At 34.0% G+C, this 16115-nt stretch overlaps 1 pseudogene; it reads left to right on the forward strand.

Moving 5' to 3' along the window:
* The first annotated feature begins 7501 nt into the window (after window positions 1-7501).
* On the forward strand, window positions 7502-14881 carry LOC112738035 (vacuolar protein-sorting-associated protein 33 homolog; annotated as a pseudogene).
* The last annotated feature ends 1234 nt before the right edge of the window (window positions 14882-16115 follow it).

The following is a 16115-nucleotide window of genomic DNA, read 5'->3' on the forward strand; positions in this document are numbered from 1 at the left end:
TATGTTTCCTTCCAAGGACTCCTTCTCCATGCACAACGATTTATCATGCCCATACCGTGCACAAGTAGCACAAATCAACTGTAAACTCTCGTACTCCACTTCATAAGTCACACCCTCCACTATAATATGTTTGATTACAGGCAACTCAAGATTAATTTGAACACAAGCTCGGGCATATTTTCCTCTTTTTGCAACTTAGTAGCCAAATCTACTTTCACCGGAATCCCAATTGCAGAAGCAATTCGCAGCATTGCTTGTTCCTGGTAGCACCAAATTGGAAGTCCCGAGACTCGAATCCATACCAGCGTTGATCCAAAAGATTTTTCGCATGGCCTAAAATCCACATCCCATGGCTTTACTGCAACATAGTGACCGTCTATCAACCACGGGCCACCAAGAATGACTTTCTCACGATCCCCAGCAATATCAAATTTAACCAAAAAATATCCAAATCCCACATCCAACAAATCAAACCCTCATTTGATGCGCCATACTATCCGGAGCTTATGCATGAGAGCCGTGTAGCCATAATACTTATCCAGCACCTTGATCACGATGGCTTCCTTATAAGGTTCAGCTAGACAGCTCTTTGCCTCCTTGGTAAAACTGACACTTGGTGGACGAGAATCACCCTGCTTACCTGTCACCGTCGCGATACCATCCCCAGATAAAGACCCTACTAATACAAAGGCCTTAGACTTTTCTGCACCAATGACTTCATCTCTAAAAGAGACCTTGGATGGCTTTCCTAATCCCTCTCGAGAAGAACCCTCCTTAACACCGGATACACACCCACCCACGCTCTCCCCCTTATCTCTTCCGATGGCATGGCCATCTTCCTCACCGTGTTTCATCCTCAACCGCTCGCTCCCGCTTTCTCCTTCTCTCATTTTATCTAAAGTTAATATAACACATTTTTATTTGAATTGAATTTTGCTTACACTTAATATAATCTTGTTTTATAAAAAACGGAAAATTGATATTTAGCGTATTTATAAATTATAATGTATATTTAGTGAAGATCTTTTTTTAAGTTTTTAATGCTAAAACTAATAACCTTAATAAATATCCTACCAAAGTCTTTTTTATTTTCATGTTTTAACTTTCAAGTCTTTTTCTATTCTAGCCATTATTTAGAGCAATTTATCATTTAACAAATAAAATCCTATCCATCCAATTAATACCTGCATTAAAGAACAATATATTCAAAACGAATTTCAAATTATGAAAATTATGCATCTTCTGGCTAAATTTTTTACATACGGTAATTTTAGTATGAAATAGGAAAATATTTGATTATTTTAATATTTTATACAAGTATAGTAATAGCATAAAATGACATTGGTATTTTATAATAAAAATATTTTTAGCACCAATTTACATTGGTGAAATATCCTCAAACCAATGGACAAGCTGAAACTATAAACAAAGTCATATTGGCCTGGTTAAAATGTCGAATACAAGACGTAAAAGGAGCATGGGTAGACGAACTTTCTCAAATCTTATGGGCATATCGGACAACTCCTCACTCCACAACAAGGAAGTCATTTTTTTGACTTGCTTACAGAATAGAAGCCATGATTCCCATAGAGATCGCTGAAGAATCTCCAAGGGTTATATTCTACAATAAAAGGGCCAATATCCAGCATAAAAGGAAGAGTTCGGCCTCCTCCCAGAAGTTCGAGAACAAGTTCGGATCAAAGAGGAAGCACTAAAGCAAAGGATGGCTCTGAAGTACAATCATAAAGTAATCAAAAGAACCTTTATCACGAACGATCTTATACTGATACAAAATGACATCAGGATTCAGAAGTCGGGCAACGAAAAGCTAGCTGCGAATTGGAAAGGACCCTATAAGATTGTTGAAGTCTTAGGGAAAGGTTAGTATAAGGTATCCGACTTACAAGGGATGGAACTCTCGAGGTCGTGGCACGCGTGTAACTTGAAGAAGTACTACAGTTAGATAGCGCACCTTGTTCCTTGATATACTCATTTTTCCCGACTTCATAATTTTTTTTCGAGAAGGATTTTTTCGGAAGGGGATTTAATGAGGCACCATAACACGGGCTAAGAGTAGTCAAAATCCTATTAGCCAATTTATGGAAAGGCATTTTTCATTTATCAATGATAAATCCACTTCATTCTTAAAAGTTTCCTATAAAAATGCATTAATTTAAGCTTGACAAACCGCAAAAATCATTATCCGACCTAGAATGGTCGGCAAGTTGAAGCGACGAGGTACAAATTAATATAAGAAGTTATGTAAACAATTTGTAAGATCAACCTCAAAATCAAGGTAGAATAAAAACGAAATGAAAAAGTAACTTGACAAAGTCCGATTACAGGAAGACGGAACTTACAAAGAAAAGCACTATACTGACCTACTTCACCGACATCATTTAACTTAGCAAAGAAACAGTATTAAAAAGTTGTCAAAACACGATTTACAACTAAACGGCTATATAGGCTAAGATCTAATTCGACAAAAAATAATTACTGAAAACCTATAATCATGATGAAAATGAAGAAAGGTTTTTTGATAAAAAAAAAAAACTAAAATTGTCAAAAAAAATACAACTAAAAAAGTGATCAAGGCTACAAGCTATTACAAAAAAAAAAATTGTTCTTAAAAGACTCACACATTGGGCCATTCAAACTGCTAAAGACGGAATTACAAAGGATTAAGTTGCTCTTCTGTGACAGTATCTTCAGCTTGGGTGGAAGGAGTCGGGTCATACTCAGAAATCGGCACAGCTGCGATGGGGCTAGTCGGAGAAGGAGGGAGCTCACCACTAATGACCTCATTCCCAGAGGGGACCTTGGGATTTTGGAAAATTTGATTGATCTCTGCATCCGAAATTTTTGGGTCGTGCAAATGAACCTCCTCATCATCCTCGGGAGCCAGGACGATCTTCTCGTCTACCACAATATTATCTTGGCTGATCAGGAAAAGGTTTGCCTCAGCAGCAATAACTTGAAACTAGGCCTTTAAATTTGCAAACATTTCATCCATTCCTTCAGCCACATATTCCTCGAGTTCTGCATATTTGTCCCGAACATTAGCCAGCTCATCCACTAGGTCGAGCCTCTCTCCGAAGACATGGGTGTAGCTCTCCTCCGCCTTCATTCTTAAATCCTTTGACATAGCCAAGGCTGTCTCTGCCTGTTTTGCCTTTGCCTGAGCTTTGCCCAAGTCGGACAACAATGTATCACTCTCCTCTTTAGGCTCCTTTTTTGTCTCCTCCAATGAAACCACCTCGACTTGGGTAGCCACCAAGGAGCTGTGAGTGGCGCTAAGGGAAGTTTTCTCCAACACTCTGGTCAAGGCTACACACACGCTTGCTGTTCGAATTCTACCTCGGGCCAGGAGCTGAAGATGGCTTTTGAGGGACACATCATCCATACTAATGTGGCTATGAGGGAGAATATGTTTTTCGCTCCATGCAAGCCCGTCAAAGCCCATGTTGTATATGCTTTCCCGCTCTCCAGTCTTTTACCTTTTGGGATTTTGTTCGGAGGAAGAAGGATGAGGACGGGCCACAACACTATCAGTGGCGGAGATAAAGAGAATTGGCCAAAACGGAGGGACGTGTATAACCTTCTGCGAAGCTGACGCACCCGAGTCTGACTTCGAGGGAGAAGACTGGGCAACAACGTCACCAGCTTCTTTTAGTTGTATGTCCCGAGCCATAACGTTCTTTCTGGTGGCCCGAAGTGTTTTAATGGCAGCCAACTTAGGAGCCATTTTTTTCTGCAAATAAAGACACATTAGCCGCCAACACAATTTTACAACAAGAATTTATAAGTAAAACTATAAAAGAAAGGATGGCTACCTAGTTCGGACTAGAGTTGACTGGGATCCCGTAAGAATTTTTTGGTGTCTAAATAGGGAGGCCAGCCCTAATACTCTTGAAATAAGCCAATTACACTCTTTTCGAGCTCATCTAAATCATTTACATTATACTTGGCTATTACTGGTCTCTCTTCCCAATACAATGAAAAAAGGGTTCATCGTTCTTGTCAATAAAGAAAGGTTGGGCATCCTCAACAGTTCGGATTAAAAAAATAATTTTTAAAATCGTGAAAAGACTCGTCAAAATAGAAAAAACTTTCCTCCCTTAAACAACTCAGAAAGAAACCTAACCTAATTTTTTAGAGCTAAAAGGTTTGGTATGCACAAAGAGATAGAAGAACACTTTCAGGGAAGGTCGGATATCCAATTCCCGACAAAGGAGTTGGTATATTTTCAGAAAAGTCCATGAGTTAGGGTGTAGTTGGGTAGGAGCAACGTTGCAAGTACAGAGGACATTAATCTCAAAGTCAGAAAAAGGAAACCTAATGTCTAGCTTAGTGAAAAGGCAATCATCATAAAAGAAAGGGCATTCCGACCTATCCAATGTTAGAAAACATACCCTCTCCTCGGGATCAGCTACCACTATCTCATAGTTCCGCTCATCTTTCTGGTTTTCATACAATCTATGGTGCCTCTGGAAGATTCCGACATACTTTCTATCAATAACAAGGACAGGAGTAAGAACAGAAATATCTACCCAGGTTAAGTGAGAGGGAACTTTGGTTAACATATTGTAAATTACAGAGCGAGACATTAAGGCTATACTTACAAATGCAACACACAAAGAAAAATCGTCACAACAAGTCGGAAAGTCGGACAATAGTCACAAAGAAGTCAGGTCATTATTAATGACACCAGCAATTAACAACAGTTCTCATAAAATCTCATAAACACAGCGAATCATCATCAAATTTTGAACACAGAAATGATATTGCTTCCAACCAAGCAAAAGCGATACCATTTGAGAATAATACAACCATATCAAAGTCCCTAGCAACAAATCCCAAGCAGCGAACAGTTTTCAAGAACAAACAAGAAGTGACAATACTAAAGGAAATACAAAACCCCATCACCAACAACATTTTAAATGACCATTCAAAATCTAAGGCAAATACAAGTACCCAGAGCAATTGTAATAGAACGAAAATGGATAAAAACACCAACCTTAATGAAATGCAGAAGTAAAGAGGCACGTCAAACAGCAAGAAACACGAACGTTTCTCTTTGAAAAAGCAAAACGAGAACTTTCAAAGGGTTCAAGATGAAGAAATATTGACTTAAAATGCAGTATAAAGCAAATAACAAAGGAAGAAGAGTGAAGGGGGTTTTTTGATGAAGGAAACAAGGCAAGGTGAGCGTTTTCAGTAACAGAAAAGAAAAAAGAGGAAAGAGATTAACTTTTTATGAACAAGGGGCAAAAACGACATTTTGCACCCCTCTTTAAAGCCACGTGCGAATTTTCAGAAAACTACCAGGTAACATTCGCCATGTTATTAAAGTGGCAACATTTCAAAATTTTGAAACATCTCGAGTACCCAACCTCTTGAAGGCGGCATACCCGACAATGGAGACTGGAGCCACAAATACTTGGATCCGACCTTATGAAAGCTCAAACTTAAGTAGGGGTACAGTTCATACCCTGACCCAAATGCAGTCCAGGCCCATTAAGGATAAAGGCCCCTCAAGGGTAGCCTCTTCCACTCACCCGACCTTCTAAGAGGCTGAATGCGTTAAGGAGGTTCAGTTCCACTTATCTAAATAAGTAAGTGCCTCTCCAAATCTCTCATACTATTTCTATCTCTCCTAAAAGATAGACCCAACAAACTCTCAAGATAAAGAGAACGACTGTCCACCAATAAAAGTGGAACTCCTAAAAAAAGGTGATTATCTTTTTACTATAAATACACTGACACCCCTCAGGTATATTCAAGTTCCTATCTACTAAAAATTTGCTTAAAGCCTTTGTTAACTTAAGCATCGGAGTCTCTTGCAGGTACTACCCCTACCTTCTCACGACGAACTCGAACGGCGGCACCTCGGCATTAGAACAAGTTGGACGCTGCCTTAGAAGAAGTCTGGACCTCACGTTCAGACCCAAATTACCGTTTCAGGTAACTCTCAGAACAATAACTTTCTTATATACTTAATAAATTAATCAATTAATTAACTGATATAATGAATTACAATTAATTGATTAATATAAATTATAATAAATTGTATAATATTTAAATATTTAATTAAATTCATTAGTTAATATTTATTGTAACGAATTGAATTTAATAAGTTAAAAAAATAAATTAAAAGATATTTTAAAAAATATGTTATGTTAGTTTTATCATTAAATATAAAAATATAATATTTATATAATAAAATAGATAAAATAAATAGATAGAATAGATAGAATAGATACCATATTCAGAAGAAATGATATTAAATATTATCTTAGTAACTCCAAAATAAATCGAACCGAGCTTTAGACAAGTTCAACTAGTATTTCAAGCATTCAACCCACAAAATTCTATAGTTGCAGCAGCATCTATTATAGAGAAAATTAGAAATATATTCCTGTAAAACTGACAACATTCCACAATTCCCACATAATTAGGCGACGTCTTTCATCATTCATCAAGAAAATCTAAATTCCAAGTGAGCTACATAAATGGCATAAATGACATCAACTAAATCTATATTTTTAACTCGTGAAAATTGATACAGCAATAAAGATAATGTTTAGTGATTCTATTAGTATATATAATTTTATTAACTTCCCGACTAAATTTTTATATTAAATAAAAATTTTTAATTAGATATTTACTAATCACTTTTGTGTAAAATAATATGAAATATTGTTGAAGTATTTATTTTTATATTTGATGTAAGATGAGTTATGCAATTAGGATTATAAGTTTTTTCTAAGATAACTATTGATGAGGATTAAATAGAAAATATCTAATATAAAAATACAAAATTTTAAATTATAAATGTATAACTAAAAAATTAATAAAATTATAAAAATTAAGAAAATAATTGAACCTAAATACAATAAAAATTTACAGCCATACAATTTTACATCATTAGAAATAGAAAAACACCAAAAAACCTATTAGATATAGATTAAATATCTAAATTAGTTCTCAAAAAAATATCATATAAAAAAATTTTGTTTTCTAATAAATTTTTATTTTATAGAAGTTCTCAAGAATTATTTCTGTTGGACATATTAATTTTTTATCGTTTTAAAAATACGCTAATTTATTTTATAATTATATTTTTAGAGCTAATATCATATAATTAATTTTTTTAGAAACTTACTTATCAAATAATATATATATATATATATATATATATATATATATATATATATATATATATATATATATATATATGATTTAAAATAACAGAGAACTAATAACTTTTAAGAGCTTTTTTTCTTTATTTCTACGGTATCGAATTTAAGAGTAAAAAAAATTTACCGGAATGACTAATTTGGATCAATAGATATTTATGCTTGGGAAAGGGCCTTTTATGCTATGCTTGTAAAAACATGGCCGTTTATTTTTGTTTCATTTTGGTTGGAGGAATGGGCTAGAAGCCCAGACTAAAGAGGCCCAAAATACTACAAACATTTCCAACAAAGACAAGTGCCATGGCATCAAAGCTGATGTCAGTTGAATACCAAAAAAAAAAAAAGCTGATCTCAGTCACCACCATAGCCGGAGAGAGCTCCTAGACTGTGAGATCGCGATTGCTCTCAACCGCTCACTTTGCAGGCTGATCGGCTACCGTGTTTCTTTTCTTATGAACAAGCTTGAACAGCAGGAACCATTCTCTCCTTTTTAATTGATGAACTCTTCTCAGTAAGGTATTTATCTTTTCTTCCATAGGATTTGAGTTTGTGATCATTTTTATCCCCGTGTGGACCATGTTAAAATAAAAAAACTCAGGTCTAAAAACACATAAATTAAAGTTGAAGGGTATACATTTTTTTTATTTTTTTTTTCTGTACTCCATGTTATAGGTTGAGTTGGCGGAAGTAAGTAGTTTTGGTGAAGTTGTTACATTTTATTACAGGATTCTCAGTTCAGGCTAAAGTAGCTTAGTGTTGAGTAGCGTTATCAGTGATTGATCTGCGGGTGTACGTTAGCGTAAGATGCGCTTCGATTGAAACTCTCTTTGAACCGCTAATTTCATTCCAATTACAATGGCTCAGATTCCCAACCTGGATAATGCCCCCATCAATCTCATTTCAATCAGGTATACCTATTTTAAAAGTATTATTTGATAACAATTCTAAATTTTTAATTTATATGGTTATATTTCAGGGAACAATCCCAAAAGGAGCTCATCAACATCCTCAAGAACGTAATTGTTTCTCAATTCCCACCAATTTGTTTGTCCTTTTTTGGTTTTGAGTGCAATTCGTTGTGATGCACTCAAAAATCAAACTGACTTTGTAAATTGCTTGTGGTCGTTCTTGTTTTAGATTCAAGGGAAGAAGTGTTTGGTTATCGATCCGAAGCTAGGGGACTCTCTCTCTCTCATCATACAGACATCGTTACTCAAGGTAATTAAATTTTCTGTCTTTCGCTTCTATTCAATTTTTACACGGAACATATTTATTGTATTAGATTTCAGAAAAATCATTCTTGCCCATGGAAGATAGTTGGAATTTTTTTATAAGTAGTAGTTTGTTGTTTAGATGATTGGATAGTTTTATTGTATACTGAGAGGTTGTGTTGAACTGGTGAAATAGGAGCATGGAGTTGAATTACGGCATCTTTCAGCTGACCACATTCAAACTGACTGCACCAAAGTGGTCTACCTCGTGCGATCTCAGCCTAATTTGATGCGACATATATGTTCTAATATTCACCATGACGAATCGAAAGGACTACAAAGAGAATATCATGTTTATTTTGTTCCCCACCGCACTATTGTTTGTGAGAAAGTGTGTTTTCCCTTAACTTGAGTATGTTGTACTAGTATACTTGTCCTACCATACAAAATAATTATATTTTCTTGTGAACAGGTTCTTGAGGAAGAGAAATTACATAACATGGTTACAATCGAGGAGTATCCCTTGTATATTGTACCAATGGATGAGGATGTACTATCATTTGAGCTTGACCTTGCTTACAAAGTATGTTGTTGGATATTACCATTTCTGCTCTTCCTGATATATCTATTGAGTTAATTTGGTATTGTTGTCCCTATGAGTTATAATTTATCATCTTTGAAATTGTCTTCCATTTAATATTTGCTTTGAACAATTACTTATCCTTGTTTGCCTTCTCATCTATGGTAGGAGTGCCAAGTTGATGGTGATACAAGCTCGCTTTGGCATATCGCAAAAGCAATTCACAAACTTGAGGTTGTAGTTTTGAATACATAATGTTGTCAAATTTGTTAGCAGGGAAGTTTTGGACTCAGAACAATTATCATCAAACTGATAGGAGATAATCAAATACAAATAGAATTCCCTTTTTGATATAATATCATCGATCTGCTTGTCCTCTTTCTTAAAATTGTTTCGTTGTTGTATTTTATTATTTTATTTTGCAGTTCTCTTTTGGAGTGATACCAAATCTGAGGGCAAAAGGAAAAGCATCTATGCGTGTTGCAGACATCCTTAACCGAATGCAGGCTGAGGAACCAGTCAACTCATCTGACATAATCATGCTCTACTCTGTTTTTTTCCCTTTCTTTCTTCAAGATAACTGGCAACAGTAAAACAGCCAAAAGATACCCCATAAAGAATAAATCTCATACACACAGTGAGAGTTTTCAAAGCTTATTTAAATACGCCGTACAGTCCTCTGATTGTTTGATATTTGTATATAGATGGTTATGCCAGAGATAAACACACTAATCCTTTTAGATAGAGAGGTATGTCCTGCCGTTCCATTTACTGGATACAATTGACATCCTCAAAACTTATCACTGAAATTGGGTACACAATGAATGCAGGTGGATATGGTTACTCCTTTGTGTTCTCAATTAACATATGAAGGATTACTTGATGAGGCAAGTTAATGCAGAAGCAGCCTACATATTTATGAAAGGATACATATTGCATAGTATATTTTATTGCTTGTTATTTGATGATCGGTCTTTTCTCCTAAGAATATGAGAATATCTCCTAATCAAGTTTGGTCTGCTTAGTATATTCATTCCTTTCATTTCTTTCTGAATTTTAATATTGTAAGTATGAATACCAAAACTTTCCAATACCTGCTTTAGTTATTTGGATAAGTAGTTTTGGAGCATTATGTAGCCTTCATGGCTTATTCTGGTGCCATGATTTTGTTTTCAGAAATATATAATTTCAGCATATGGAAAGAGTTGAAATGTGGCTTACCTTTTTTCTATCTTATTGCATTTGTATACTGCAGTTTTTGAATATCAAGAATGGTTCTATAGAGCTTGATGTGTCTATTATGGGACTTCAGCAAGAGGGGAAAAAAAAACTAAAGTTCCACTTAATTCAACGTAGGTTACTTTTCTGACTTCCTCTTTTAGTTTCTACCTTCTATTAATGATGCAATGTTGATGGATGTTAACTCTCTTATCTATGAGGTTTGAGATGCTTTACTTGCATCATACCTGTTATCTTTTATTTACCATTTGCTCTTTATATATCTTGAAATTTGCTTTCCTGTCCTGTGTTAGTGACAAGCTCTTCAAGGAGATATGGGATCTCAACTTTGAAGTTGTTGTCCAGGTTAATTTTATATTTATCTTGACTAATCTCTCTCTCTCTCTCTCTCTTGAAAAGGTTATTTAGATAGACCATCTATGGTTCCCTTGTAGTTCTAGTTTCTTAGTTGCTGTCTGCAGTATTGCAGATTTTGCGTCAAAAAGCTACATCCATGAAGCAAGACTACACTGAGATGACGACTACTGTAAGTTGATGTCCTATACTTGGATGCTGCTTTTCCAATTAATTTTGCAAGAAAACAAAAACTATTTCAAAACCAAATTTTTATGTGAAATTATTTATCGAATCGACTGGAATCCTATTGCATACTTTACCTTGGAGATCAAATCCTTCAAGCTGTTCCAGTTGTATGCATGCTCATTAATGCAACCTAAGAATAATAAAATAGTTAACTGCATATGTTCAAGTATTTAAACTTTGAGAAGCCTAAACAAGTTTTTTTAACTATTTATATTAAGATGGATCGCCAAAGGCATTCTAAAATATTGCTTTCCATAATATCCAGTCACAATCAGTTTTTGAGTTGAAGGACTTCGTGAAAAAGCTGAACTCATTGCCAGAAATCACTGTAAGAACTTGTTCATTTTGACATTGACTTCATTAACTAGATTCTTAGAGTTATCAAAACATAATATGCTTGAAATTATTTTTTCAGAGACACATAAATCTCGCTCAGCATCTGACAACATTCACATCAAAGCCTTCATTTCTGGGGCAGCTTGATATGGAACATACAATTGTTGAGTCTCAGAGTTATGACATGTGAGTTGATGTTGCATGCAGACATCCTTAAAGTATTTGGATGGCATTTTATTGTCAATTAATCTGGTCAATGTTTGGAGTTTGCTAACTGGTGATGCATTATGCTTTAGAGATTTCTGCTTGTACATAGCTTATGTTTTTAAGATGTGAAACTTTAGTTGCTAATTTATGCAGATGCTTTGACTATATTGAAGAGCTGATCCACAAGCAGGAGCCTTTGACGACGGTCCTGCGCCTTCTAATCCTATTTTTCGTTACTAATTATGGGTTGCCAAAGAAGCATTTTGACTACTTAAGGCAAGCTTGAATGACCATGGATCTTTTCTTCTTTTACTTTCCTTTTCTTACTCTATAGAAACTAGGTTACTTGTAATATTTCTCCATTCTTGCTTGTCTGCATTATACCAAGAAATCTTATTTTGTGGTACTCATTGTTGTCTCATATGTTTGTAACTTCCATTTTTAGGAGAGAACTACTACATAGCTATGGATTTGAGCACATAACAACCCTAAATAATTTAGAGAAAGCTGGGCTCTTTAAAAAGCAGGTATCATGAACTAGTATTTTACTTGCAAGCTCAAATGGGTCTTTGGGATTTTTTAATTTTTTTTTATTATATTTGTGGACATATTTTTAACTAATGCTCATTTTGCATTTGATCCTCTTAGGAGTCAAGGAGCAACCAGCTTACCATAAAACGTGCTCTGCAGCTTGTGGTTGAAGACACTGATATAGCCAAGTAATTTTCTTCTAGATAATGTGATGCTTGGACACCTTTATTGTGTTTTTCCAATTTTGATTAGGAGGTTGATGCATGTTAGTGTAAAAGTGCTAGAAGCATTTTGACTCTTGCAACAATTGTCCCAGAAGTAATTGTCTTGCAAGTTGTTTTGACTTTACAATAACTACCCCTCAAGTCATGCATATAATGAGATGTGGTTTTGATTGGCAATGCAAAATATTTGACACCAATAGTATTTTAAAATTAATCTCTTTTGTTTAAGTTATACAGCCACATATTAGAAAGTTATGGATTCTTCTTTAGAAATGTGTTAATGAGTATGTATACAACACAACTAAAATAATTTCTTTTTGCGGTGGGATTTGGGGTAGGGCGATTGTTAGACATTATGAAATGGTAATAAATACGGAAATAAGCATCTCACTATCACCTCATTAAAGGTTAATTGTTGCAACATTGATGTTCCCAGAGTACGTGCTCTTTTTTTAATTTAATTTTTATTTATTTATTTATTACTACTTATTTTTAATTGCTCATCTTTTGTGGCTACACCACAAGTATTCCTCTGTTATATTCACTTCTCAGTAGCAATTACTAATGGTGTTAATGTTTCAATTTGTCTTAGTGTATATAGTACATGATATTTCTTGCAAAATCTTTCATGGGATTCATTTACATCATCATTACTTTATTAAAAAAATGCTGTTTTGCAATTATCTACTTGTTGCACTCTTGTATCCCTACTAATTTTTAAGTGATTTCCCTCCCATTACAGCCCTAATGATATCTCTTATGTCTTCTCTGGATATGCACCACTTAGCATTCGTCTGATCCAGCATGCCATTCGATCTGGATGGTAAGTTTGAAATTTCAATACTAAAGGCCCTCTTCATAGCTATTATTGAGCATGGAAATTAATTATTTATCTAACATGATCATATATAAAATTTAAAGACAAAAAGTTTATAGAGCTGCAAGTTTCATTTATAAGCAAGGTTCCAATGATGTTATTGTTATTATTAGTACATACTACTTTATAGTTGTGCTCTCTGTTGAGTTCCAATATTGTTTAGTTTCTTAACTTATTTCAAATTGGAAGACTATATTGTATTATTATAAATAGCAATTTCCATGCTAATCAAATTATCTTAGCCTTTAGTTCCAGATTTTCATTTAAACACAATACATTTATTCAAAAAGATAATTTGATTGTGAGCTTAGTTTTAAAGCAACTCATGCAATATTAAATGTGATAATTGGTCTCTCAGGCGACCTGTTGAAGAAATTTTGAAGCTGCTACCTGGACCTCACCTGGAAACAAAGAGGGTTAGTACTTATTAACTTTTCTAAATCATAATATCGGTGCATGCTATAATTAGCCAGCTGAAAATCTTATAACTGTTCCAGCAATATTTCACTTATCCTGTTCATATTAGTCATATCACTTGTATACTCCACTTACCTTAATCTCTCTTTCTATTTATACTTAAAGTTTGGCTTGCTTGGTTGCTTTTACAGGGTGCATTCTCAAATAGCCCATCATTTGACTCTTTATCAGAAATTTCAACCGGCATAGCCAAGTATGGGTTTACATCAATCTCCATAAATGCAATGCTTGTGCATTGATTTGACACTGCTAAAATATTTAGCAATAATAATATAACTAATAAGGTTCAGATGGATCCTATCTTTTATTCATCTACAATTTATTATTTGTTAAGGGTATCACTTAGTAGCAGAGGTGAGCTTTACTACCTGGGAAAATAAACCCTAAATGCAAGAAAGAATTCAATCGCTTTTCTGCCATTTCCTTTGTTTTTAGTTTACTGAAAGAGATAGCAGTTGGAACTTGGTGGTTCACATTTGAAATAGGAGTTTCAGAAATTGCAAAAGATTTTAGTCTTAAAGGAAGAAGTTTTATAACTTCTTTGATAACGTTTTTTTTCCTTCTGACCCGTTACATATTTCAGAGTATCTGATGGGAGGCGTGCCCTGTGCTTGTTGTCTTTGTTGGAGGTGTTACCTTTGCAGAGATTTCTGCTCTTCGGTTTCTCTGTTATCAGGTGTGGCAATTGTTTCTTTTTTCAAATTGCTTTTAACATGCTAACCAATACATTCTTCCTACTATTTAGATCCTGGTTTTGTAAACTTGGCTATTGATCCATAATGTAGCAGGTGAATGGACGTATTTGCTTAGTAAATTTGTGGCTTATCATGTCTTATCTTTTTGATGATGTGTACTAGAGGCATTATCTTTCTAGAATGGTGTATAGTGTGTCACATTAGGTGTGAATCTCTTCTTGTCATGAAATCGCTTGTTTCAAAAGGTTAAACTATTAGGTAGAGATACATAAATCGTCGCATCCAACACTTCTATTTGGTTCCTAAATCAAATTTATAATGTTGATTTTGCAGGAAGGCATGGCATATGATTTAATCATTGCAACGACAAAAATAGTCAATGGACAAACCTTGGTTGAGACATTTATGGAGAAGCTAGGTTGATCAATCATTGCAGTTCTTTTTTTTTTTTTCATTTTTTTAACTTTTATTTTTTATAAACTAAATTGTCTTTCCCGGCTTAGGGGGTGAGATTATGTTTGATGATGCCAAATGAAAGCTATATGCAGCCTAATCGAGTTCTTCTAGAGTGATGCTTAACCAATGTTTATTGATGTTGTAAAATAAGTGAGGCCTGGAATATGAGAGTTATTTTTATTTAGTTCTACTATCGTATATTTGCCTACTCTTATCTGGTTCTTTAATAGAATCTTGGTGCCTCTTCCATGGCTTAAGATTTCTAGAGATAGTAAAGTGTGATGAATTGTTAATTTAACTACATTTGAGAAGAACCTTAATTTGTATTCAAAAAAGTTAAAAAAAGAGACCCTACCATTAGCAATGATTACAAGATTTTAATTCGAAGTTCGTTAATGAATTGGAGTCCACCCTTGGTGGCTGGCTTTACTTGCAGTTACACTTTTTGCTTTCTAGGATGTTATCATTTAACATTTTCAAAACACTCCCTTTGTGATGTTTAATCATTTTCGTTCCATCATTTGCCACGCTATTGTGGTACCTACAACATGAAAGTGTCATGGTATATCTTTATAGTAAACATCTTAGTTTAAACATTCGTAATGATATATTTTGTACTCGCTTGTCAAAATATTTGTCTAAAGAACTAAAAAATATAGAAAATAAAAAACTGGTATTTCAAAATAACTATTTATTACGAATAATTAGATCCACTCATGTAATTTTAATTATTATCAAATTTATTTATTACTCTTCTTATATGTTTCTAGTTGGTCATTTTTAAACAAATAGTCGAATACAGTAATTTGCAAATATTCAAGAATCATTATTTAATAGATATAAACGTGATTTTGAATTTAGAAATCTTGTACAATCGTCACATAACATCTTTTATAGCTAATTTTACAACATTTCTCTTGACAGAAAACTAGAAAAGTACAACCACAACATAATACAAAGTTCCTGCACATTTTGCATGCTCAACTCTATCAGCAATGTAACAGAAATCAAAGTGAATGAAAAACAATGGAGAATAATACACTATTATACCAGGTGGACATGGCTTACAATATAATATCATCTAAACATCTATAAGCTAAATAATGAAGTTACATTGTCATTAAGCTAAGAACTTTGCACATTCTGATCCCCTTCAATCCGCTGTAAGACTTCTAATATGCTTCTACACAATAGTTTAGTACTTTTGGAAAATGTTGGATTTAAATATTTTCTTTTGAAAAAGATAAACTAATTCCCTCTATTTCAAATTGAAGTTGTTCTAAATTGTTGTACTATTTTTCCTAATGATGTTCATATTGAAACTGTTTGATTCAAAATTTCTTCCTAATCTTTGAATTAACCCGCTTTATGCTACATTTTGTTGCATATATACATATATATATATATATATATATATATATATATATATATTCTTGTTGTTTGGTAATCTCACGTATTCCTTCAAATCCTTGCGAAATACCATCTTTGTCCAACTGTGAAC

Source organism: Arachis hypogaea, chromosome 13 (assembly GCF_003086295.3).
Source record: "Arachis hypogaea cultivar Tifrunner chromosome 13, arahy.Tifrunner.gnm2.J5K5, whole genome shotgun sequence".
Classification (NCBI taxonomy): domain Eukaryota; kingdom Viridiplantae; phylum Streptophyta; class Magnoliopsida; order Fabales; family Fabaceae; genus Arachis; species Arachis hypogaea.